We start from the raw sequence: 25,757 nt of genomic DNA, 5'->3' as shown, positions 1-25,757 counted from the left end.
GACCCTGAGCGGGAGGCAAGAAGCATTTGAAGACACACGGGGTGGTGGTGGGGATAACCTGGGTGGAACTTTCAGGGGACAGGGAAAGAACAGCTGGCTGGGGAACTTGGGTGGGTAATGCTGAGAGTCGAGGCTGCTCATAGATTCATATTGGGGGGCAGGAGGTGTTGAAGGAGTTTGCACGAAGACAGGTGGTGTCAAATACAAATTTTTGAGGATTGTTTCTGGGCCAGAGGTGTATAATTTGGGGTAAGGATGAGATTGAAGGCAGTTAGGGCAGTTTTAAGGTTCTTGTCAATTCTGTAGGAGGGGAAAAAAAATCACACTTGCCCCTTATTGCTTCTGAAAGCTGCTGTTGTCAGAGAGACCAGACTTTTACTTATTAGATTTGGACTATTTTAGCTCTGTTCAGAAATGGCTTTGTCGCTTTCAACCAGAAACTCTGCACCTGCGTTTTGCCAAGCTCCCATCTTGGAAGTACCTTCTGCATTTTATTTCCATATCTTTTATCAAGCTTTGAATAAACACCTTGAAACATTCCTCTTGCTGCAAGTAACTGCATGATCAGCTGCTCTCAAATTCAGCACGAGGAGGAAAGCATGTCTATTCAGTCCAACGTAGCGTGTCTCCTTAAGGACGCTGGCTGATGAGAAATCAATGGTACCCTGTGGTATCTAATTCTGCTTTGTCAGTGTAGGACCTACTTTACTCTTATCCTGTTCTCTTTCTCATTTACCCTGTACCTGTTTATATATATATATATATATATATATATATATATATATATATATATAAAGTGTGTTCTTTTTATCTATTCTTTTAATGTAACTTGAACACCACAGCCTGACTCTTACAGCTTAGATACATTGTGTGATTCGATCTTAGATGAAATCATTTCTTTCTCCCTGGCAAGGCAGCTCTGACTATGCTTTTCCACGTCGCCAGAACTCCTCTCCCAGGTCCTCTTGGCCCCGGCTGCTATGTGTGTGTGGTGCCCAGTCTGCCTCTCGCTCAGTTCACTCTGGCCAAGCGCCTTTGGTAAGATGCACTCTGCCGGAGCCCATCCGCCTCTGTTCACTGGCCCTTTTGGCTTGAGATGTTTTCTATCTTTTCTATATTTCAAAGCTTTGTGGTAAATAATCAATTCAAACCAGCACCGAGTCTCTCTTTCTGTAATTCTAAAAACCCATTAAATTATATTGTTGGGAGAAGACAATAGCCGTGCTAATCATGCCCTGTGCATGCGCATCTTAATTTCCCCAGAGGCCTGAATATGAATTTTTACTAACATGTTAATTTTGTGTGTTAATCAGTAGCTGTAGGCCGAATGAATGGATTGAGTATGTAAAACTGTTTGATATTGAAACAACTCCTTTTGACCCCCTCAAATTGGCTCCATTCCCCTAAAGACGGTTAAAGTTAATTAAGCACTCAATAGGTTTATGGTGTTTAAATTAAAATATATTACTCCTCATTGTGTAGTCATCAAGTGAGAAAGACATCCTCCTCCTGGCTGCCTGGCTGGCTAATGGGCTTATCAAAATTCATGATGTAATAAGAAGGCGAACAAGTGCATAAGACTCTCTGGTTGTCACTCAAGGAAAAACAATGACCACCTCCGCCCACTAGAGGGCACAAGAAAGCCATAGATGCCCTCGACTTCGAGACTAGGGTTTGGGGAGTGGAAATAGGAAAGCCTGTTTCTGTCCATGCCCAGAAAGCAAGTTGTTATTCATGGGCTTTTCTTTTTCCATAAATGTGGGGTTCTTAATTTCTCTGGTTTCCTTTCTTTCCCCCAGTGCCACATCTCATAAACGTTTGCTGTCCCAGATTTGTTTGTGATAGTGTTTCTAACAATTGTCTGTGGCAGAAAGCATCCTGCTTGGCTCCTATTTTCATCCAGACAACTTTCCCATGAAATTGTCAGCGTGTGTGTGTGTGTGTGTGTGTGTGTTGAGGGGTCCATGAGCTTGTGCTTCTTGAAACACTGACATGGCACAGAGAAAAATACATAAAATAACACTTAGCTCTTCTCTCCAGGAAGACGTGTGGAAGCTGTAATTGCACTGCTGAGTTTCCCTCGGGGCCTTCAGAGGCTGAGGGTAGGGAATGTGGCTCTGCAACCTGCCAGCAGTGAGCATTTAGATCTGGGGATGAACTGCTTAATGAAATCAGCAGTGGACAAAAGGGAAGGCAACGAACGGTTAGTCCTGCAGGCAGACTCGGTGTATTACAGCTGGGCCTCAGCCCTGCTCACTCATCAGGGCTTGCCACCGTGTGTGCCAGTCCTCAGGAAGTTCCATTCTTACCTATCAAGACAGCGGCAAGCAGGGATAGTTGATCCCTAGTCAGCTTTGGAAATATGATCTACATTCGAGAACTTTTGGGAGGGAAGTGACACAAAAGAGTTTTTAATAATACATTTTTTGTTGTTGTTGGAAAGGTAGATTTACAGAGAGAAGGAGAGACAGAAAGCTCTTCCATCTGCTGGTTCCCTCCCCAAATGGCTGCAATGGCTACAGCAGAGCCGATTAGGAGACAGGAGCTTTCCAGGCCTCTGATGTGGGTGCAGGGTCCCAAGGTTTAGGCCACCCTCCACTGCTTGCCCAGGCCACAAGCAGGGAGCTGGATGGGAAGTGGAGTAGCCAGGACACAAGCTGGTGCCCATATGGGATTCCAGTACTTATAAGGTGAGGATTTAGCCCACAGTTGCTGGGCCCTCGTTTTTTTTTTTGTTGTTGTTGTTGTTGTTTGTTTGTTTGTTTAAATACTTATTTATTTGAAAGGCAGTTACAGAAAGAGAGGGAGACATGAAGAGAGAGAGAGAGATTCCATACACTGGTCCATTTCTCAAATAGCCGTAATAGCCAGGGCTGGACCAGGCTGAAGTCAGGAGCTTCATCTGGGTCAATTATCTGGATGACAGGAACCCAAGTGTTTTGGCTGCCTTCCGCTGCTTCCCCACGTGCATCAGCAGGGAGCTGGCTCAAGAGTGGAGCAGCTGGGACACAAAGCAGCACCGGTGTGGGAAGCCAGCATTGCAGGCGGCGACTGCCCGCTATGCCATAATGCCAGCCCCTGTTGCTCAGTTTTGAACACTGGCTTCAAGAAACGCGGGCTTTTCTCTAGTTCTTAAGTGTGCATGTGTAGGAGTGAGTCACGTGACCGATCAGGTATCTCCTTGAGAAATCACACAGACATGAGGGTCCCTAGGGAGGGGGCAGAGCAGAAGGACGGCTGTTCTGTACCAGGGAAAGGACGCCAGGCTGCTTTAACCAGGTTGTGTGAAGGGAGCTGGAGTCAGGCTTCCGAAGCTGTGGCTTGGCATCTTCAGTCCAGGTGACGGGGGGTGGAAGAGATTCTGTGTCCAGCATACTCTGGTGGGCAATACCCAAGGACGGTGGCTTTTCAGTAATAAAGGAGGCACCAGAGTTTGGAATGTACCTGCTAGGGCATGGGGCCTCTGTCCCTGCTTTTCCTGGGTTTTTACCGGAGGCCACTTGAGATCTCCTTTGGAGAAACAGGGTTTCAGAGCTTGAAGGAGGATGGAGGTGGGCGGACAGGAAGACTCGGAACCTTTGGCTGGCTGCTGACTTCTCACTTGTGAGTTCTCCCCAGGTTCTCCCTTGACCCTCCCGCATGCAGGTCGTTCCTAGGATCTCTCCGTTTGCAGAAGGAAGCCCAAATTGCTGGAGGTCCGGAGGTGCCTGCCTTGTTTTGTGGGGAGCCGCACGGCTGAGGCTCCAGCCTGTGTCGTCGGATCCCACCCACAAGGCTCCTCTCTGCTCCAGCAGGCTGGCGGGGGAAGGGGAGAGGAGGGACAGAACGCAAAGACCTGGAGCCCGCTGGGTGTCGCACAGTGGGGTGACTCCTGGAGAAGGCTTGAAGAGGGCAGGGTGGCGATCCTGAGGGAGAAGCCTGAGCGGTTGCAGGCAGGACGGCAGGCGGCAGTAGTGCCCCAGAGAGAAGCCACGCCACGGGAGCCTCCGGGCCAGAAGGCTGGCCCCAGGCCCCCCTCTCCAACCCCAGCCTGGGTGGGTCCAAAGGAGCTGCCCCAGGACCGGTGGCTCCTTTCATCTTAGGATTGCTGTCCTCCTCCCTGTCGTCCAGCGCGGGGGAAACTGAGTCACGGAGGGTCTTGGGGGGTGGGTGGCGGGGTAACGATTGACTCAGGTGCTGTGCCTGCGGAGCAGTGACTCGCTATCAGCCATGTTCGTTCGCGGCAGCCCTTCTGTTCGTCGGCCTCCTGTCCATCATTCAGCCCACAGAGCTCTTGGGTCACAAGCCCGTGCCCGGGGGCCGCTCCATTCACTGTGGTCACACCGCCCTGCCCCATACCCCTCCCCAACATCTCGGCTTTTTCTGAAAGTTAACCAGTAACTGGTCTCTTTGTTATCCCAACCCTGTGCCAGTAACCGTTCCAACAGTTCCCACCACCGAGCCTTCCTGATTTTTGTCTCCTTTTTCTCTCAGACCTGTAGGAAAAAAGCTTTCATGTCGCTTTCATGTCCCGCTGTGTCCTAGAGAACCTCAGCCTGGACCTGGGGAATGTGCCCGCCCGCCTAGCTTTGCTCACCGGCCAGCCTGCCCACCCCCCAAAGGGGGATGGGGGAGATGGGGAGCAGGGGCGTTCCAGGGACAGGGAGACTTCCTAGGGAGGGAGTGGCAGGGAGAGTTTGTTCTTCTTTTATGTGGCTTTCATCTTTGGTGTGGGATGCCTCCGCTGATCCCCAAGAGGGCCTTGGTAAAAACAGCAGAAGGCCTGCAGACCCAAGTGGCTGCAAAGAGACCTGACAATAAGAGTGTCTCACAGGAGAGAAAGGGTGCCAGCACCCAATCGGGCTAAGCAGATCACAGCAGGGAGTTAGCCTGGATTTGCTAGAGGATTGCTTAGGGAAGTGCGATGAGCTTGTAGATTATGCCTTAAAGCCTCTGGCTGCATTCCAAAAGTAGGAGCAAACTGCACTCGCTTCCTTCCTGTGGTGCACGTTATCTCTGAAAGGTTCCAGTGCAAGGTTCCCAAGGCTCCAGGGCCTGCCCAGTGCAGCCTGGGCAGGCTGGCAGGCTCAGTCTGTGTTCATCTCCATGCCATCTCTCCTCATTTGTGCCCTTAATTGACAGCTTGTTAACAGTTCATTAGGAACACTGAAAACCATGTGGCAAGAACAGATCTATCTAGAGAAGAGGAAGTGGGCCCTTTTGATCCACTGTCTACAGAAACAGAATTACAGGCTCAGTAGGAAGCAAGCCGCAGTCCCCTTCACCAGCCCCTCTGGCCCCCCCTGCCAGGTTGCCCATTTCCCTGGAGGCTGTGTTGTCTCCTGGCTTGGGCTTGGCACTGGTAGACCAGGAGGCATGCCCAAGGCTCCCCAGGGCAGCTGGGAAAAGACTCTCCCATCTGTGAAGACAGACAGGTTGGCCACCCTGGACTTTGTGCACCCCTGATCTTCCCACCCTCTTACTCACCAATCCTGTGGGTCCCTGGAGCCCTTAAATCTTAACTTGGTGGAAGCTTCCGGAAGAACCAGTTAGGACCCGTAAGTCCTTCTTGATCCTTCCAGGGGAAATCAGTGGTACCTTCATCTTTGAGCCCACGCCTTCCCCACTTCCCTCTGCTAAACAGCATCCCATGGTGTATGGCCAGTTACATATCATTCTCACCATGACTGTGTCTGAACTGTGGGCTCTTCTTCTCTGGAGCGCCAACTCTGGGAAACCCAGAATTGAATCGTTGGAGTCATTGCTTCTGGTTCATCCTCAGATATCTCATGCTAAAACCCTCCCTCACCACTGTACCACTCACTATCTCCTCACCTTCGTCCCCAACCATTCTGAGGACTCAGAGCCCAACGCATCAGGAGGTCCTTAGGTTCCGTGGTATGTGTGTGAATAAGTTAGCTTCTCCTCGAGTTCAGTCTAACATCGCTGCATCCCTTATTGTCTGAACATCTATCTACCTACTGTGTTTCAGGGCTTGGGTACAGAGTGCTCAACAGAGCAAATTCCATTCCTGCTCTTATGAATATCACTGATTATCATTACAGTAATGGCTGCAGATGATAAACTTGGGAGGAAGATTGCAGCCTTGGAATGAATGTGATTTTTAAGGCCCTTTGGAGCATAGAGATTCTAGGAGATACTCGGACACACCTTTTGCCTCTTGAACTGCTTGAACCATCACTATTGCCTCCCAGAATCTGGAATTGCAGGAAGCAAGAGCCAGAGTCAGAAATCAAACCCAGGTATTCTGATGCTAGCACCTTATCACTAGACCAAACGTCTTGCAGAAAAAGGAGCCTACTGATATTCCCAAAGCTAAGCATTTATTGTAGTTTTTTGCTGGATTCCATCCCAATACTGATTCCTAACCAGTGATTATAATGAATGGAGCCAAGTTGGATATTAGCAATGTTATCGGTTAGCAACTCTTCAGTTGCGAATGACAGAAAATCCAACTTAAAAGGACTCAACAGGCAAAGGGTGTGAGTGCCATATCAGCCACAATTACTAGAAGGCTCAAGGAGAGGAAACCTCCCAGAGAAGCTGCACCAATCTTCCCCAGGAGCTCACTTCCTCCCCTCTGGATTCTGTGTTACTCCATGCGAGCATCATCTCCCAGATTTCAAAAATGGTCTTCAGCAGTTCGTGAAAATCATCAAAAGACTTTGAGGTGACTTCAGCAAGAACGGTTCCCACAGTCTGCAGAGGAGGAGGAGCCTCTTGCTCTGGCTCCTCATGAACCCTGGGGTGTATCTGCCATTGGCCAGCACTGGGTCCCACGTCCTTTCCTGAACCAATCACTGCCGGCGATTATTTCCTTCCCTGGCTTGGGTAAGCCAATCAGGCTGTGTCCCAGGAGATGGATGTGGGGTAAATCCATCCAAACTGTGTGGTTGAAAATGGAGAGGGATGGATTTCCCAAAGGGGGAAAAAAGTAAGAAAGAATGCAAGAAAACAAGGAAAGAAGGAAGGAGGGAAGGAGGGAAGGAGAGAGAGACAGAGAGAGAGAAGGGAAGGAAGGAAGAAAACCAAAGAACCAAAGTCTGTGAGAAATGGGGGCAGATCTTGAAGAGGCCCCCCCAGATGGCCACCACAATGACCGTATGTCCAAGCATGTAACTTTATCTTGTCTGATGGGTGGCTATTGAACCGGAGAAATACTGAGTTTCCTGGTAGCCTCAACCATGTCACACAAAATTAGTTTCAGTCCCTCCAGAGAACTGTCCCCACCACTGGGCTCCTCTGGGTGGAGGAAACTCCATCATGCTTTTGACTAGCTGTGTTTCCCACCCAGGGAGGGAGCAGCCCATTCTGCTCCAGTGAGTGCTTGGTTATGACCATGTGATGCTTTTTTTTTTTTAAAGGAAGTTAAAACAAAATTACTGTGGGATTTTATAAACAAAGCTCCAGTGTTATCAATTAATATCCAACAATTACACAAGTAAAGCATGGGCGAGCATGAGGCTGGCACATCTTTCAACATCTAGCCAAGTGATTTAAGGAAGCTTCCAATGTCAAGTTTATGCGAAGCATTTGGCAGACCATTCTTAATCTCCTTCCAGCAACAACACTACTTGCTGCTTGCAGACACCTGGATTGAGCTCCTGGGTCTTGGCTCCAGCCTCAACCCACTCTTGGGTGTTATAAGCATTTGGGGAGTGAATCAGTAAATGGGGGTGCTTGCATGCTAACTCACTCTCTTTCGATCTTTCACTCATGACTTCCTCCCCTCTCTCTCACCCTCAATTTTTTTAAAAAAAATTAATTAACATAAAAATTTTAGGATCGCTATAGCAGGAAGCTAACAACTGCAGCATTAGGAAGTCTGGGGAACTGGCCATGCCTAGAAACAGTCATACATATTCTATTCATACGGGTGTTTCCTATCGCCTTGCTTAGAGTTACTCATTCTTGTGGGTTAAATGTAGATAGTCTGGGTCTGGCATCACATATAGTCCAAGTCCCAGCTGTTCTACTTTTGAGCCAGCCACTTGCTAATGCACTTGGGAAGGCAGCAGAAGATAACCAAATTGTTTGGGTCTCTGCTACTCTTATGGGAGATCTGATTGGAGTTCTAGGTCCTGGCTTTGGCCTCGCTCAGCTATGAACTAGCAGATAGAAGATTGTGTGTGTGTGTGTGTGTGTGTGTGTGTGTGTGTGTGTGTGTGTGTGTGTAATATTCTGCCCTTCAAAACAACAAATAACAAATAAATCTTAAATGCTTTAAAAACTAAAGATTTGGCCCAGCACCATAGCCTAGTGGCTGAAGTTTTTGCTTTGCATGCACTGGGATCCCCTATGGGCACTGGTCTGTGTCCCGGTTATTCCACTTCCCATCCAGCTCCCAACTTGTGACCTGGGAAAGCAGTAGAGGGTGGCCCAAAGCATTGGGACCCTGAACCGTGCAGGAGACCCAGAAGAAATTCTTGGCTCCTGCCTTCAGCTGGACACAGCTCCAGCCATTGTGGCCACTTGGAGAGTGAACCAGAGGATGGAAGATCTTTCTGTTTCTTCTTCTCTCTGTAAATCTGACTTTCCAATAAAAATAAATAAATAATTTTTTAAAGTAAAGGTAGGTTACCTAGGAGATGCACCCGGGAAGTCCTGGGCCATTGTCCCTTGGGTAAGGGATGAGACAGATACTGCGTCTGCGCATTACTTTATTGGAGAGTTAGAGCTTTCGGGAACATCATCTGACTGTAGTAAAGGACAGGCACCTGGAGCTGCACCGTGCTGTCAGCAGCAGCAGTCATGGCTGCCATGGAGAACTGCGACTGTAGCTCATTCAATCTGAGCTACACCGTAAGTGTAAAATCCACAAGGGATCTATCCACAATACTAAATGGGAAAAAGATATCTGCTTCACAATCATTCATATTATTACATACTGAAGTATAAATATCCTGGATATGCTGGGTTAGATTAAAATGTATCACAGCCACTAAACTCACCTATTTTTTACTTATCTTTCTTTTTTTTAAAGATTTATTTATTTTTCTTGGAAAGGCAGATATAGAGAGGAGGAAGACAGAGAGGAAGATCTTCCATCTGATGGTTCACTCCCCAAGTGACTGCAATGACTGGAGCTGAGCCAATCTGAAGCCAGCAGCCAGGCTTCTTCTGGGTCTCCAATGGGGGTGTAGGGTCCCCAAGCTTTGGGCTGTCCTTGACTGCTTTTCCAGGCCACAAGCAGGGAGCTGGATGGGAAGCGGGGCCGCTGGAATTAGAACCGGCAGCCATATGGAATCCTGGCATGTTCAAGGCAAGGACTTTAGCCGCTATGCTATGGCACAGGGCCTGCCTTTTACTTTTCTTCTTGGTGAATGCTGTGGACCATATACCATTGTGCACATGGCTTGTGTTAGGCTTCTGTTGGACAATGCCCCTCATGAGGACCAGGATCTTGTTTTATTCCTCTAGGATGCCATGTCTGTCTTCGAGAGAGTTTTCATGTTAGTTTTTGAGTGAATGAATGGAAACCGCCATTGCAAGCACTGCTCTCCCAATACCCCTAGCCTGTGTTCCTGCTGTGTTAGGGATCTTTTGTGGAGTTAGAACTGAAGACAGTCTCCCCTGAAGGAGGTCAGCACCAGAGACAAAGTCCAGGAAAGGGGGAGAGTCCAGATTGGGACCTTAGGAGCTGGAGAAGAGGGTCCTGGTTTGTCCCTGGATGTCACCCCTCTGGATCTGGATGGAGAGTCCCGGATATGCTTGATGACACTTCTGGCATAGGGATAAGGTGCAGGATCTGTGTTACCTGGAATGAGTCTGGACACAAGCACAGAAAGTGTCTTAGAAGACCAGGGGACTGAGAGAGAGCAGGAGAGTGAGCCCAGCCTCATGATCCACATGATCCAGGCATGGGTTGCTCTGTCTTAACATCCTCAAATCCTGATCTAGGTGTCGTCACCTGGATCACCTGATCTAGGTGGCATCACCTGAGGGGAAGCTCCTGGTCCAGGTTGCTGGAGCCAAGGCTGTCACAGCAGCAGGAATTCGTGAGACCTGGCTGCCTCGGGTGGGAAGGGGCTTGCAGGAAGGATAACTTCAGAAAATGAGGGTCTGGAGCTTATGGCAGTTATTTTACCAGTGCATATCTCTGAAGTATGTCTGACAGAGCCATCTCATACTTGTAAACCAAATGTAATCAGGTGTTGAGGAAAGGTAGCCGCTAGCCTGGGCTTGCTCAGTCTACTTGGCTGAATGGCCTCCAGGACTTGCCTAAACCCAGCTCTGCACTGGTCCAATGCCGGGAGTCACTCCTAATGTGCCTCTGAATTCTAGCCTCTAGGTAGCCTCAGCTATGGCTTCTGTCACTTACTAATCCATTTGCAAGTGGCCTGGTCTCCTCAACCACATGGTGTGCTTGTCAAGGTCAGGGCTCAGCCTTAACCTCCTGGGCCTCACAACATTTCTGTGCTGTGTTAAAATAGCACAAGGAGGTGATGAAGGGCACACACTTGCATGGGTAGACATAATGACCACACTAATATTCTTAGGTTTGGATTTGGGTTTTCCACCCTGCCCTCTGTTCAGTTCTCAGAGAAGAAACTGAACCTTAGAAGACGGCCGACATGATGTGTTTTCTTTGCTGGATGTGGATGATGCGGGCTGGGACTCTGATTCTGTGGCTTGGGCAGATGGATGGTTGGATTGGGACTGCAGTAGAGTGCAAGCAGGGCCAGACGCTGGGGGTTGCTGGAATCTGCTTGTGTGTTACAGGTTGGTACAGACACCTCCCTGCCCCAAGTTGCTGCAGGGTCCTGGGAGCTGTGAAATTCCCTAAATCTGCCCTCCAGGTGGGAATTCTCTTGGAATCCTTTTCCTGCTTTATTCAGCCTCAAAGGAGTAGAAATAGACCCTACAGGAATTATTTCTTACAGCAAAATAATTAAATCAAAGTTATTTATTTAATTTTATATCAAGATCTTGTAAATGTCCAGTTGGCTAAGATAGCTATGCCTGCAGTTTTCTGGGGAGAAAAATGTGAGGATGAGAGGTGGAAGGGTGGTTTCTAACAAAACCAGGCACATCTGTATGTTTTTAAAATTAACTTTCAGGATTTGATGCCTTCTGCAGGTTATTTGTGAGATAAGCAATTCAATGTAGTTTTTTAGAAAAAGTCTGCAGTGTTCTGATGTCACTCTCAGTATTTGTACTAGCACTAATGGCACCAGAAACCACATAAATGCTGCGAGAGAGACTGGTGTTTGCTTTGCAAGGAGGGCTGCTGAAACTTGTAGCTTTCTGGTTCACTGGCACATTCACTGAATCAAGATCTTTAGGGATGACACTAAGAAAGATTGACAGTTTAATAAGGAATTGGCATTGATTCTCGAGATCAAATCGAGCAGTACTGTCATTTTCGATCCATGGCCAAACACCTAAAATCAACCCCATGCCCCAAATCCGTTTCAGAGGCCCAGTTCCTCTCTTACCAAAGTCAGTCTGTCTTCCTTGATTTGGTGTTTTAGCCTCTGTCCATTTCTCATCCAATCTGTCAGTTTTTGGTTTTATGCTGGGTGGGTACTTTGCCATCTCCTGTGAGTCCCATTGAGAAATTGCAACAGTTATCACTTGCTGGAATAAATGACCTTATCTACTGATCTCTGATACACAGCATCAGCATCCTTTTCTCAACTCCAAGCTGAGGCTGTCTTGATACCATCCCGACGCTTCCCTCTCTCCTTGCAGTGTGCGATCTTTCTGCTTGTGGCACAGTGCCCCTGCTGCGGCTTCTGCTCTCACTTGCAGTTCGGAGTCCTGCTTCTTCCTTAATCTCAAGCTTTGAGAACAATGCCTAGGGTGAAGGCCTGGGTAACTTGTTCAGTTCTGCTGTAGCCCAAGAATCCTGGTGTGTATCTTCACAGTTTCTGCTTGTCACATTACTAGTAATGCATGGCCAGAATTGAAAGCTGTTTGTGGATAGTCTTTATTTTTTGCTCTTCTTTACTCTTAATATTCTCCCACCTCTTTTATATGATTTTCTCTTGTGTAATTATCACAATGCATTATTAATTATTCAGAACCATGGATTCGTGATATATCCTGTGCTTGGTTCAGTGACTCTCTGCATGTTAGGGGGGAATTTCAAAAAGTTTATGGAAAAAACTGGATTTCAAAAAATTTGTACGAGAATAAATGAATTGATAGTTCTAGTTTTCTAAGAACTTTGCAAACTGCCCTGGTATACTGTGAGATAATCTGTGCCTATAGTGTAAGATTTAGTTTCATAGAATTGATTGAACTTCGGTACTTAACTCAGTTAGCAGTTAGTTGTGTAACTTGAGCTAGTTCTTCTTTCTTTCTTTGGTTCATTTCTCAATGCTACGAAAAAGATAATAATGCTGTTTATCTCCTAGAGGTATTCTGAGGTTGACATGGATTTTATACCAGCCAACACATGAGAAAAGTCAGGCGCTGTATATAATTAGATTTCTGCCCCCGTTTCTATACTGCTGCATTCATAAGGAGTTCTAAGATTAAATATATAATAATTTTAAAATGCCAGCCAGTCTTTAGGGATATCATTACCTTATGGAATGTATGAGATTTTGATTAACAAGTCGAAAGAAAACAAAAAAGAAACAAGATATTTCAGGCATTGTTATGGAGTTTGCAAATCATGTTGGATTGAGTTTTGCTACATATATTAAAATTGTAGATCAAAGTAAAACTAGAAGCCTAAGTTCTATGAAAATTTCAAGTGTTTAAAGAAAAAGTTCAACTCTGAACCATTTCTCAAGGTTTTTTTTTTCTTAGACTTACTAAGGCACTCAAAGTTGGTGGACAGTGTTGTTTTAGAATGGCAAATTCAGAGGTATTTGCAAATTTTCACTGCATATGAAAAACAAGGACTAGCAAACTACAGGTAGCATGCTTCCTAAAAAACAAAAAAGAAAAGAAATCATATCTAATTATAATTTCCTGTAGTATTTGTCAGTGTTGTACATGAAGAACCACCCAATAACACCATCACTCATGGTGTTGGCTGCTTACCACTTGTCTGAAATATCAAGCAGGTACACGTGCCCTGGAGGATTGCATTGTAGTGAGAGGCCCTGGGAAGGACTGTCATTTGCTGAAATCCTAGAGACAGATGCGCAGGCTGAGGCTGGTGGTGGCTGATGGACCCTCATCTCCAGGGGTTGAGCAGTTGTCAGAAAACAGGGAACTGCAAGTGATGAATTCGAGAATGAATACCAAGCTGTTTTCCAGTTGTATTCTGGGTTTCATTACACTGCACAATGTCAATGCTAAAATCCTTCTAAGCTAATAAAAATGCCAAGAACTGCTACGTAATGTTTTCTGTGTGCAATTTATCATACTCCCATAGATGAATTTTAGTGCCATATGTGCTCTTTAAGAAAGCTTGCAAACTGTGAATAACATTGTAGAACACTTTATTATTGATCATGAGCTCAAGCTCATTGTGATTCCTAAAGTTATCAGAATTTTTTTTTTGGTAGAGGGTGGAGTATGATCCATACTGTGAGGTCTTATGTTAACATAAATATAAGTGAATTTATAAAGTTTCACACTGAGATTTGTGATTTATTATGTGATTAGTTTAATCTTGCTGGAATTGGATGTCAACTATCACCAAAGTCTTTAGACTGCTTTTTATCATTTATATGCTGTGTTTCACCTTTCAGACATTCCTTGAATACAGCTATGTGTAGATTGTGCAGTCTGAAGATTTAGGTTTACCTTGGGTACCCCTGTAGACTTTTGAAAACTCTCCTTTTTCTCCTTTCTACATGTTTTTGGTGGAACGTTTTGCTCAACGCCCTGCAGCAGTTAATTTGGCCCCTGGACAGCTCAAGGTTCTCTTCTCAGAGCTGCAAGTGAGGCTGCTCCCTTTTCTCTTTCTCTTTTCAGTCTTTTCCTTTGGCCCTTGGCTGGGTTCTGTGCAACAGTGGTTGTTCCACTCTCCTGCCCTCTACGCCAGCCATGTTTTGCTCTGCAGGCTGCCTGCTTACAACCATTGTTATGTACAATTAGTGCTCATGCATGTGCAGATAATAAGAGAATCATCATAAAAGCACTAAACAGAGCAAATAACATTTCAGGCTGGATTTAATCCCAAATACCTGGCGCTCTGAAGCAGGGAGGTACAGAAGCCCAGCAGCAAGTTTAGCTTGCCAGTGAGGTGTGAAGGATTAAAATTTCGTAGATATGGTGATAATAGGTTTTATATATACACACATATATATACACACATATATACACACACATATATATACATACACATATATGTATGTGTGATCATAATGTGTATTATGTGTTTGTATGTGATAGGTAAAACTATATATCTGCGTATAAATTGTGTATATGTGATAGAAAAAATTGTTTATATCTAAATATATATATTCAGGTATTTATATGTATGTCTACAAAAGTTGAATTCAGACATTATTCAGGTCTGCAGAGAGAGTAAATATTGTAAATTCAAAGGTAAAAAATGGCTGGGATAAAAATATAAATCCCTGAAGTTGAATGTAACATTCACTCAATTCTTTCTGGCAAGAAAAACACTAGTATGAGGGTGGGACCATGGGTCCTTGGACAGGGCTTTGCACTAGCAAGAAAAACACTAGTATGAGGGCGGGACCGTGGGTCCTTGGACAGGGCTTTGCACTAGCCTCTTAACCTTGACATAGCCATCTCTGCGCATCACATTCTTCCTATAAAAACTATGAACAAAAATACTTGCAAGTGCTCCCCAAGGGGAGGAGAAAGAAGAGATGCAATTGCTTCTGTTCCAACTAATAAATTCATCTTAATCATCCTGATAGCTAAGCATCAAGTGCAGCTGACATCGAGAGACACTAAGTTATTTCTCAAATTCATACAGCAGCAAGGAACCTGAGCCTGAATCCATTCCATCCAATTCTTCCTTACGGGTGCTGTGTTCCCCCCAGGCCCCAAACCTGTAGTACCTACCACCTGCCAGGACCTCCAGTGGCTGTACTTTCTGGAGGTGACTATTATAGGAGGTGCTTTGGTTGGAGCCTCCTAGAGGTATTTTTGTTTTTCAGCCTCTTCCAGTTTTTGAACTAGTAAGATTGGGATATGTGATGCCTGCAGTCGTGGAGATCAGATGGGTAGAAAGAGTTAGCTCAGGTCTTTGCATGGGTGGAGTGGTCTGAGATACTCAGGTGAATCCAAACACCCTGTTTTCCTGGACCCAGGGGTATATAAGAAAGCATGTGAGAAGCTGATACATAATAAATAGGTCTGCATACTCCCTTCCCTGTCTTATGCACTCTGTAAGGCAGTGTGCAGAGCTGAGAGCTGCTGATTTATTAATTACATTTTCCAGATGGAATGGCAGCCTAAGGGGTGGGTTTTTACCTAAAATAGACACAGAAAATGCAGGGATGCTCAAGACCTAGTAACTGACCTTAATGCTTTCATCTTCTCGGCTAAACCTGAAAAAATTGCCAAATTGGAGGGAGCTTATGACATAGGTCTTCAAGAACAATCTCCAGCATCAAAAATTTTAATTATCATGGAATTTTATTAGAAGGATAAAATTATGTCAACAACTTATAATAGCATTCATTTCACAAGACTTTTTCAGCTAATTTTTCCCAGTTCATTTTAAATAGGGCTCAAAGGGAGATGAGGATGGAATCCTTTGTATTGGTTAATAATAATAATAATATTGACATTGTGCATGCTCTTTGGTACCTTAAATATACCTAAAGGAGCATTTTTACCCAGACAACTTTCTCCAGCCTTTCAGCTGGATGGATCTTCATCATCTGATATTTATATGTCCAAAGTAAGTGGATAATTTGCAAGGCTTAAGTGTGTAGGAGGTTGGCTTTTTAAAAAAAAATAATAATTTTAAATCCTCTAATAAAGCTTTTGAACCTTAGAAAATAAATCACTGGCCTCCACAGGATGTTGAAAGTTATTATTTTTGTTTATAGAATGTGAGGATAGCTAATCCTCCAACATATCACATGGTGTATGTTTTTCTCTTCATGGCATCACTGGCTTAGTCTTCTGCACAATATATACTTATTAGCTTCCCCCACACCCCCCGAAGGTTTCTTGGTGTGCATTTTAATGGTAGAAGATTTGTTGATCATTAAGAGGGAAAACAGAGGGGGAAAAGTTCTTATTGTATAAAATGATTCTTTGCCTCCAAAGAGAAGATTCTCTGGGGTGGTGGGGGAGGGAGGACCAAACAGTGGGTAAATACCCTAGGTGTTAACAGGTTAAACATTCCAGAATTAGTGACTCTGAAGTGAGCCTTTCCTGGCAGTCCTGAGGTGGCTAATTGCTGGAATATCCAAAGAATTCGAGCAACCCCATTTTCCCCAGGGGTCCACACTCACAACAGGATAATGCTTACCCTGATAGAAGTGTCGCAGTGGGGACTCGGGATAATGTGCTGATATGATATCAAAAAATAAATTTGAGGGAATTACATTTTGCACTTGTAATATTTCACAGCCAATAATACAAGGGGGGAAAATGTACTTTTTTAGGTAACCTGATTATTTAAAACTTTTTTAAAATGGAGCTGTGGTGAAGCAGGTGTATTTGATGGGTGATTGTTTCTTAAATGTGAGCTGCATTTATGAATGCATTGGTGAGGTCACTAGAATAGTAAAGACAAACTATTTCAACAGATAAAGTAAAAGGTGTGTTTTAAAATTGTAGTAGCAGAAAAATGAGGAAAAGTAAGGACCTCCTTTGCTAGAGGCAACTGGTATGGTAGAATCACTGCCTCAGAAAGCCAGAATATGGCTGTAGCGGTCCTTTCCCAACCCTTGCTGTGTGACCTCATGCACATTTCTAACCTCTCAGAGCTGTTGCATCTATGAATAGTGTCACATGGGTTGATGTCCTGCAGGCCACTCTGGAAATATCTATCATTCCAGTATGCATTAAAATTTTTTAAATCTTTTTTTTTAAAGATTTATTTTTATTATTTTTTCATTGGAAAGGCGGATGTACAGAAAGGAGAGACAGAGAGGAAGATCTTCCGTCCGATGATTCACTCCCCAAGTGAGTGCAATGGTCGATGCTATGCCGATCTGAAGCCAGGAGCCTCTTCCGGGTCTCCCACGTGGGTGCAGGGTCCCAAAGCTTTGGGCCGTCCTCGACTGCTTTCCTGGGCCACAGGCAGGGAGCTGGAAGGGAAGTGGGTCTGCCGGGATTAGAACTGGCGCCCATATGGGATCCCGGGGGTGCAAGGTGAGGACCTTAACCACTTGCGCCACCACGCTGAGCCCAATTTTTTAAATCTTAATTGAAAGAGACAGTGAGACAGAAAGGAGGTGGGGATGAGAGATGATGAATGGAGAAGGAGAGTTCCCATCGCCTGATGGGCTCCTCGGATTCCTGTTATCATTGGTGGTAGGTTGGAGCCAGATCCAGGAGTCAGGAACTCAGTAATTTACATCTCTCACATGGGTGTAGGGATCTGACTGCCTGGGCAGTGCTTCCTTGGATCTACATTAGCAGAAGTGAGAGTTAGGAGCCAGACCCAAGAATTGGACATAGGTTTTCCAGTGTAGGATGTAGCCATCTTTTCTGCTAGGTAGCCTAAACCCCTGTTCCTGTGTTAAAGAATTGGAATTTACCAAAATACTTTCAGGATCATTTTTAGAAACTCACGAATTTTGTGTTAGCAGTTTTATGTTTGTCAAAAGAGCTTTGTGCTAATATCCAGGATCTACAAAGAGCTTCAGAAACCCAGGAACAGCAAAACAAACAAACAAACAAACAAAACCAAAAAAACCCCTGTAACAAAATGGGCAAAAGAAATGAACAGACATTTCTCAAAAGAACAGATTCAAATGGCTAACAGACATATGAAAAGATGCTCAGGCTCCCTAGCCATAACAGAGATACAAATGAAAACCATGTTGAGGTACCACCTAACTCCAGTGAAACTGGCCTACATTCAGAACTCAACTAACAACACCTGCTGGCATGGATGTGGGAAGAAAGGCACCCTCCTTCACTGATGGTGGGAGTGTAGGTTAGTACAACCACTGTGGAAATCAGTATGGAGAGTGCTTGAAAAATTGCAAATAAACCTGCTCCTAGGAATATACCCAAAAGAAGTGAAATCAATATGTGAGAAGGGGACCTGTAATCTTATATTTATAGCAGCACATCTACAATAGCAAAGACCTGGAGACAATCCAGATGTGCGTCCAAGGAAGAGTGGTTAAAGAAACTGGTACATCTACACCATGGAATATTATTCAGCTATTAAGAAGAATGAAATTATTCCATTTACAACCAGGTGGTCCCAATTAGAGACCATTTTGCCCAGTGAAATGAATCAATCACAAAAGAGCAAATACCATGTATTTTCTCTTATATAAGGAAATCAACATGGAAAGTGTAACTCCAATAGTCCAATCTATTCTGTTTTTTGATTGTTTGCTTGCTTTTTTTTTTTTTTTTGCTGTATCCCATGTGTTATGATGTTTTTTATTTCAGTTTGGTTCCTTCCAGATAATCTCTTTTCTCTAGCCAAATTCATCACGTGCTCATGAATTATACAATGGCATCATTTTTCCCAAGAGATTTCTGTGTTTCCTTTTTGTCACTCATGTGTTGGTTGCTCAGTGGCACATTTTTTTTTAATGGTACTGTAATTTGCAGTTGATATTGTTGTGGTGGTGGTGACTGTTCTAACTCATACCAGTTGTAGGCCTTGTTGTTTTATGGCTTTTTATTCATGATAATGTATAGTGATGGAGTACTGGGGTCTGTCATATACAGAGATGGGGGAACAATGGAACATGCATCCCTGCATCCTGACAAAAGATGGAATCCCAATGAAGCTGTTGGGCATGTGTAGACAATGGGATGCTGGACTGTCTGACATTGTCTGTACCAACAATGTCAGGGTACACTTAAATAAGAGACTGATAGAATTATGATTCCTCATGAAGGACTACACTATCGTTACAAAATGGGAAAAACCTGACGGGGGTTGGAGTTTGGGGTGGAATCCAAGCCTATACAAAAATGTACCACATAATTCAAAATTCAAAATAAAAATATTAAAAAAGAAGAGCTTTGTGGCCCTCTGAATATTGAGGCTCAAAGGGTAGTTTCTTTGTATTATTGACAGTTTGGCAATGAATTCTGATGAGAAATGTTACTGATTTAATTTCGCCAGAAAAGCCTTCTGCTTCATGTTCTGGATGGACTTGGTGGGGAATTGCAAATAACACCCCTTTCTTAAGTTATGTCACAACTTTCTCATCCATACCTTCATTTGGCAAATTTTCGTTGAGAAGGCAGCAGACACAAATCTGGTGGGAGGTTGTAGGGTTGTAAGACCCATAATGTTCTCTACAGGGAAAACCATGGGAAGGATGTATGGTATCCTGAGTCTGACGAAGCTGCAATGGTGCCCTTGTCTTATACCTGAAGCACACAGACTCAGTGGTTGGGAAGAGTGGGATGCTGAATGTTCGTGGCATTGTGTTCTCCATCCAATTAAGAAAACTTTAGGATCTTCTGTGGTTTTGATGATCCACATCTGCTCCCATATTGTCACTTGAAACTGAGACTGTGGACATTTCGTAACTGTCCCTTTTCCAAACATAGCAGCTGTCGCTGAGTCACTAAGACACAAGGAAGCAGCAACACAAGTCCCAGGGGAAGGAACCTGAAACTTTTGAAGTATGATTGTCAAAAATCTCTACCCTGCATGCCCAGCATTCCATTCCTGGGGGAACTGCCCCATGAGGCATGCAGGCGTTCATCAGATTTGCTGGCAAGACGTCTAGATGATCTTTCGCAAGCCCTATGCAAGAAAGATCCCTTAAAATAACTCTTACAAGATTCTGTTTAGAAACTGTAACTTTTTTATACAATAAGTATGTGAAGGCGTTTTGTAAAACATCTGATGTTTTTCTCTGAAAAGGAAATGAAAAGAAAGGACAAGGAAATGATTGAATCACATAGAGTTGCCATTAGGCATTAGATCAAGGTGGCTCAGTAACTTCCTGTTACAGATATCTTTGCTCCAAACATGTAGTCATGAGTGATAAATTATTGAAATTGAAAACCAAGAGAATAAGTATACCTCAGAAGTAAAATAATTCCATGGGACTGAATCCATGTGGTCTGTTGAATCTGATTTGGTAAAATGACAGTGGTGACTAGGATGTCCACTTCAGAGTGACAGGAAAGATGAACAGATGCAGGTATTGTGGTATAGTGGGTTAAGGAACTAAATAGAGCACCAGGATTTCATATAAGTTGAGACCCAGCTACCCTCTTTTGAACCAGCTCCCTGTTAATGCACCTGAAAAGACAGCAGAGGATGAACCCAAGTGCTTGGATCCCTGGTGCCCTTGTGGGAGACTGAGTGGAGTTCCTTGCTCCTGGTTTCAACCTGATCTAGACTTGGCTGTTGTAGCTATTTGGAGGGTGAACCAGTGAATAGAACATCTCTCTTTCCTCTATCTCTCTTTCTCTCTGTGTGTCTATGTCTCTGTGTATGTAACTGTGCCATTCAAATAACTAAATAAATTTCTTTAAAAAAAAAAATAAAAGGTTTAACAGTTCTCGCCAGGCCTCACTCATTCCTGTTGAAAGATGGTGTAGCTGGTGTGTAGCTGTCATAGCTGTGAAATACACTAGGAAGCACGGATCATTACCTTGGGCTATGGCAGAGCTTGACACATTGAGCTGGACAGATCTTTGTATTTGAGTTGTTCTTTGCACTGTAGAATATTTAGCATCATGGCTGGCTTCCACCCACTAGTTAGCAATAGTGGCATTCCATCTTCACCCAGGAATGACAACCAAGAAAGTCTCTGGACATTGGCAAGTGTGCCCTGGGAGAAAATCAGCGTGATGAGCTACAGCAATGAAAATAATGGGAGCCTATGGAGGCTGGGGAAGATAGAGTTTCTCAGCCAGGTTGGCTACTGTCTCATGATGGATCTCTGATTTCCCCAAGTATTCATGGGGCAGGAACCCTGAAATACAGTAGGAGATAGAGTGTAGTCTTCATGAGGATAATTGCAAAGCCACCAAACAAGATAAAGTCATAAGCAATAAAAGATAAACTAACCAACAAATAAAGTAATCAACACAAAATCTTGGAAATAAAGGAAAATACAGTCACTGAACCAAGAAAGTGATAGGAACATTCAACATGCTTGGTTAAAAAGAGAGTTAGTAAATTGGAAGGTAGTTACCCTCAGAAACCAGCATTAGCAGAGAGGCTATTTTAACGAAATGGAACAACAGAAGTGTTTATTAGTTAAGAGGCATGGAAGGTAGGTCAAGGATTCCAACATAGAAAATGGCTGAGAAACATTATCTGATAAGAAGCTGAGGAAGACATGACACCTATGTGTATAAAGTACAGACCAAATTCCAAATGGTAAAATAAAGATTTATAGTTATTGTAAAACTGAACTATATGGTATATAACTTCTTAAATGCAACACTAAGGGCTCACAGACACTGAAGAAAGATATTCAAAATGTTAAGGTGAAATAATTATTAATCTAGATGTGTTCTATCCCACAAAATCATTATATTGTGGTGGGAACTTACAAACTTTTCCTTAAAGGACTAGACAGTAAATATTTTGGGCTTTGTATCCACAAATTTCATATCTGAAGGATTATGTAACATATGGAGGAAATGTGGAATTGGTGAAAACTTTGAGACTTTGTTCAAATGTACATACTTGCATAATTATTTAGGTAGGCTGAGTATTGAAGATAACCACTGGCAGAATAGCAGTAAACTCTAAGCTTCTGAATCAATAAAATAAACAATAAGAATTGTACAAAATATTGTCAATCTAAAAGAAGCCATAAAAAGAGGGGTGATGAAATCTCTTCTGCTTCTACCTTTGGAGTTGCCAGAAATACACATAGAGCAAGAAGGCAGAAATAATCTATTATCTCAAGAAATGAAATTAAACCATTAAATGACAGACTATTTGATTGTATCAAAGGAAAATAACAAATAAAACACCACAAAGCAGCTACAGTTTGGGATTGGAGGTTTTCTAAAGAGTTGCTTACCATGACTGCATTAAAAATGAAAAATCTTCAGGTGACTCCCTAACTCAACACATCTTATCTTAAGGGTAAGTTACTCTCAGATTGTCCCTGATTTATGATGGTTTGATTCAGGATATTTTGATTTTTATGTTGGTATTATGTGCTTAATAGAAACCACCTTTCACCTTTTGAATTTGTCATATAACTTGTAAAACTTCAAAACCAAATGCTTCCCTGTACCCCACACCCCACTTTTCCCAGGTGTGACATCTTTGTGACCAGAGCCTTGTGTCAGCATTCAGCAGCATCCAGACCATGTGGTTACTACCAACCAGTCGATCAATGGAGGCTGGCTCTGTCACTTGGGCATTTAATAATAGAACTGCAATCTTGATTTCCACATTGTCATGGGTCTGTGTTAAGGAGCCCTTGGGAGATGGGAAGATACTTGGTATTGTCATCTAAAGGGGAACAGAGATTGGCTTGTACAAGGGAGAAAAGAGCTTTTTGGTGCTAATATATTATGAAAGTTTGATCAGAGTGGAAATTTTTCTGTCACAGATGATTAGCATCCATTCAGATTAACATTCATTTTCCCTAATGCAGTATGAAAAGTGCCAACGTCAGGACCCGTTGCTTTGAGATGGAGAAATGAGGCAGATGATGCCACACAGAGGTCCTTGTGTCCCCTTGCTGGAAGATGAGTGGCTCCCTCTCATGCCCCCACTCCATATGTATGCTTTTCCAGGAAAGTTTAACCTCCATTTCTTCAACTTTGTAAAAGTGCTGAAATCATCTAACTATCCAGCCCAAATCACAGACAAATAGGAGAATTTCTGCACCTTTGTATTCACAACTGATAAAGCTATGTTCGTATATAATAACCATGTATTGCATATTTATGAAATGTCAAGTGATGATAGGCCAAGTTCTTTGTAGCTCTTACTTCATTGAATTCCCTTCAGCATCTCTATGATCCCATTTTACATATATGAGAATGAAGGCTTACTGGGGCTGTGACTTCACCGAGTTCACACAGCCAACATGCAAATATGCAGGACTACACGCAGGACTAGGATTCAACCAGAGTCAACATAGTGGTGCTTCTGCTGTGGAGGAAGAGTCTTGGCTTTTTTTCCTAGGGCTGTTTAGGTTCTGTGTACTTGTGTCCTATTGTCATATTGCATTGGACACTTCTTTCTTTGTGGGGGCTGCCCCGTGCACTGTAGGATACTTGGTAGCATCACTGGTCTCTACCCACGGGATGACAGTAGTAGTCTTCCATCCCCCTTTGTGAAAATCAAAACATAAAATTGCCACATGCCCTTTGGGGAGCATGATCCCGCCCACCTTCCACCCTGTTAAGAGCCAGCACTGGACACCACACTTTTTAACTGCCTGAGACCCACATAGGAAGGCAGTCCCTTCTCCTGAGACTTTTCACCAGATCTGTTGTTAGCAGAGATGGGAAGAAGCCCAATTTTGTTTCAGCTGGAAATGGGCTTCCAGAGTCCGAAGTTGCTCCTACAATAGAAGCATGCAGGCTTCCACAAGTCCAGTTGAAAGGAAAGGTTCATTGGATGGCTGGTGTACTTCATTTCCCTCAGGAACTTGCCCGGATTCTCACAGGACAGTCATGGCTCAGGTCAGAGCTGATGGGCCCTACGAAGGATCCTCACTCTACTGGGGCCAGTAAGATCTGAGTTTCAGGAAGCTGGAGGTGAGACCAGGGTGAGTCTCTCCTGGTGACAAGAACTGTGAACCACACATGGCAGTGCTGCGGTCATCTTGTGACTATCTTACTGCCCCATACACCAACACAGAGCAGTGTTTGTCAAACCTGTAACAGCTGCATTACCTGGGAACTGGTTAGAAAGGCACATTCATGGTGGATTGGTTCAACTGGCTAATCCTCCACCTCCAAGTGCAGACATCCCATGTGGGTGCCGGTTTGTGTCTCAGCAGCTGCACTTCCCTTCTAGTTCTCTGCTTATGGCAGCAGATGATAGCCCAAATTGTTGGGATCCTGCACCCATGTTGGAGACTCATAGGAATCTCCTGGTTCTGGGACTAGCTCAGTTCCAACCATTGTGGTCATTTGGGGAGTGAACCAACAGATAGAAGATCTTCTGTCTTTCTTTCCTTTTCTCTATTAATTTGCCTTTCTAGTGAAAATAAACCTGAAAGAGAGCGAGAGAGATTCTCAACTCTCATTCGGCTCTACTATCTTGGAAACTGGAGGAGCCTGGCAGCTGGCATGTTAGCAGTCCTGTTGGTAATTTGAGTTATACCGAGGGCGAGAGACCCTAGGCACCATGGTTCCTGGGCTAGAGAGAGTGCGAGATCTAATTCTCTGTTCCAGATTTTTCCTGATGCCTGACCATGTTTCTACTCTTGTTTTGGGAAGTTACTCTGTTTCCTAATAACAAAACCCAGTCCTGACCCTTTTGTCCCATCTTACTCCTTCACCTCCCAGTCTGACTCTGCTCCTATGAAGAGGGAATTGTGTGGAGCAGTGTCATCCCAGCTGCTTAGAAAAGACTGTAATTTTATCAAGGGTGCTTGGAAATATTTGAAAACTCCAGAGAAAATATTCCATCATTCCTTCTCATTATTGTGTGTGTGTGTGTCTATTTAAAGAGGCTTATTTGCTAAAAAAAGAAATTTCTCCTCCCTCCTTCTCTTTATATCTTGCATTCACCAGTGCTAAAATCTTGGTGTTGTCTTGACTCTCCCCTTACCTGTTTCTCCTCCTACACGTAACCTAGAGCTCCATCAGCCAACAGATGCTTATTAAATACGTAGAATATGTCGGGTGTTGGGGCAGAGGCATCAGTCAACTATGATTGCCATATCAACTCCAAAGAAATTGTCATTTTGTAGGAAAGAAGGTACATATTCTACTATTGTTTATTGTAGCACTAACCTAAGTCCATCCCCAAGGTTCACAGGCAACCCAGGAGAAGGAGTGGGGACTTGTTAGAGCTGGGAAATTCTGGAAGAGGGAATGAGGAGGAGTGATCAGGGAAGGCTTCCTGGAGAAAGTTCTACCTGAATTAGACTTGGAAAGATGATGCCCATCCGGCAGAACAGACAAGAAAGGGAGGGTTTGATTTGTGATTGGTGAGCTGCACAACGGAGGAGCTTGGGTCTTTTTTCCTCATTCCCTTCCTTCTGATCTGCTTGGAGGGCTGCAGAGTGTTTAGATATTGGAAATGAGGTAAAGAGAAGTTTCCAGAAACTGTCTTTACCACAGCACAGGCAGTTTCCCTTTCTGGTTGTTACTCCTTCACTGGACTTTCTAGATGGCATGACGGGACATCCCTGGCCATTAAAACCATCCTTGTAATGAAAATAGACTGTATGTTGGTTTATCTTAACCTGAAGAAAAATAAAGAGTATGAAGGGGAAAAATTTCCTATTAAGTTTTTATAATTATAATATGAAAATTCAGTTAATTTCTTTTATCATAGATAGTCATTAACAACTGCAGTAGGTTCCCAGCCTTTTGTTTCTGGAACAATCCCCCAGAGGCTTAGTGCTCCCTCATTCAAATGGGCCTGATTAAAGCAGGGAACCTCTATCTTCAGATTACTGCTCTCCGTCATTAGCATTACGTTATCTTACTCTTCAGACTGATTTTTAATTTTTATGCTTGTAATTATAAATGATTTACAGGGACATTCATCGCTGGACCTGTCCTGAGTCATTAAATTCACCTAGGTTGAATAG

The sequence above is a fragment of the Ochotona curzoniae genome, unplaced genomic scaffold, assembly GCF_017591425.1.
Source record: "Ochotona curzoniae isolate NIBS_2020 unplaced genomic scaffold, NIBS_Ocur_1.0 contig_3432, whole genome shotgun sequence".
Lineage (NCBI taxonomy): Eukaryota > Metazoa > Chordata > Mammalia > Lagomorpha > Ochotonidae > Ochotona > Ochotona curzoniae.
Note: the sequence above shows the minus strand (reverse complement) of the source record.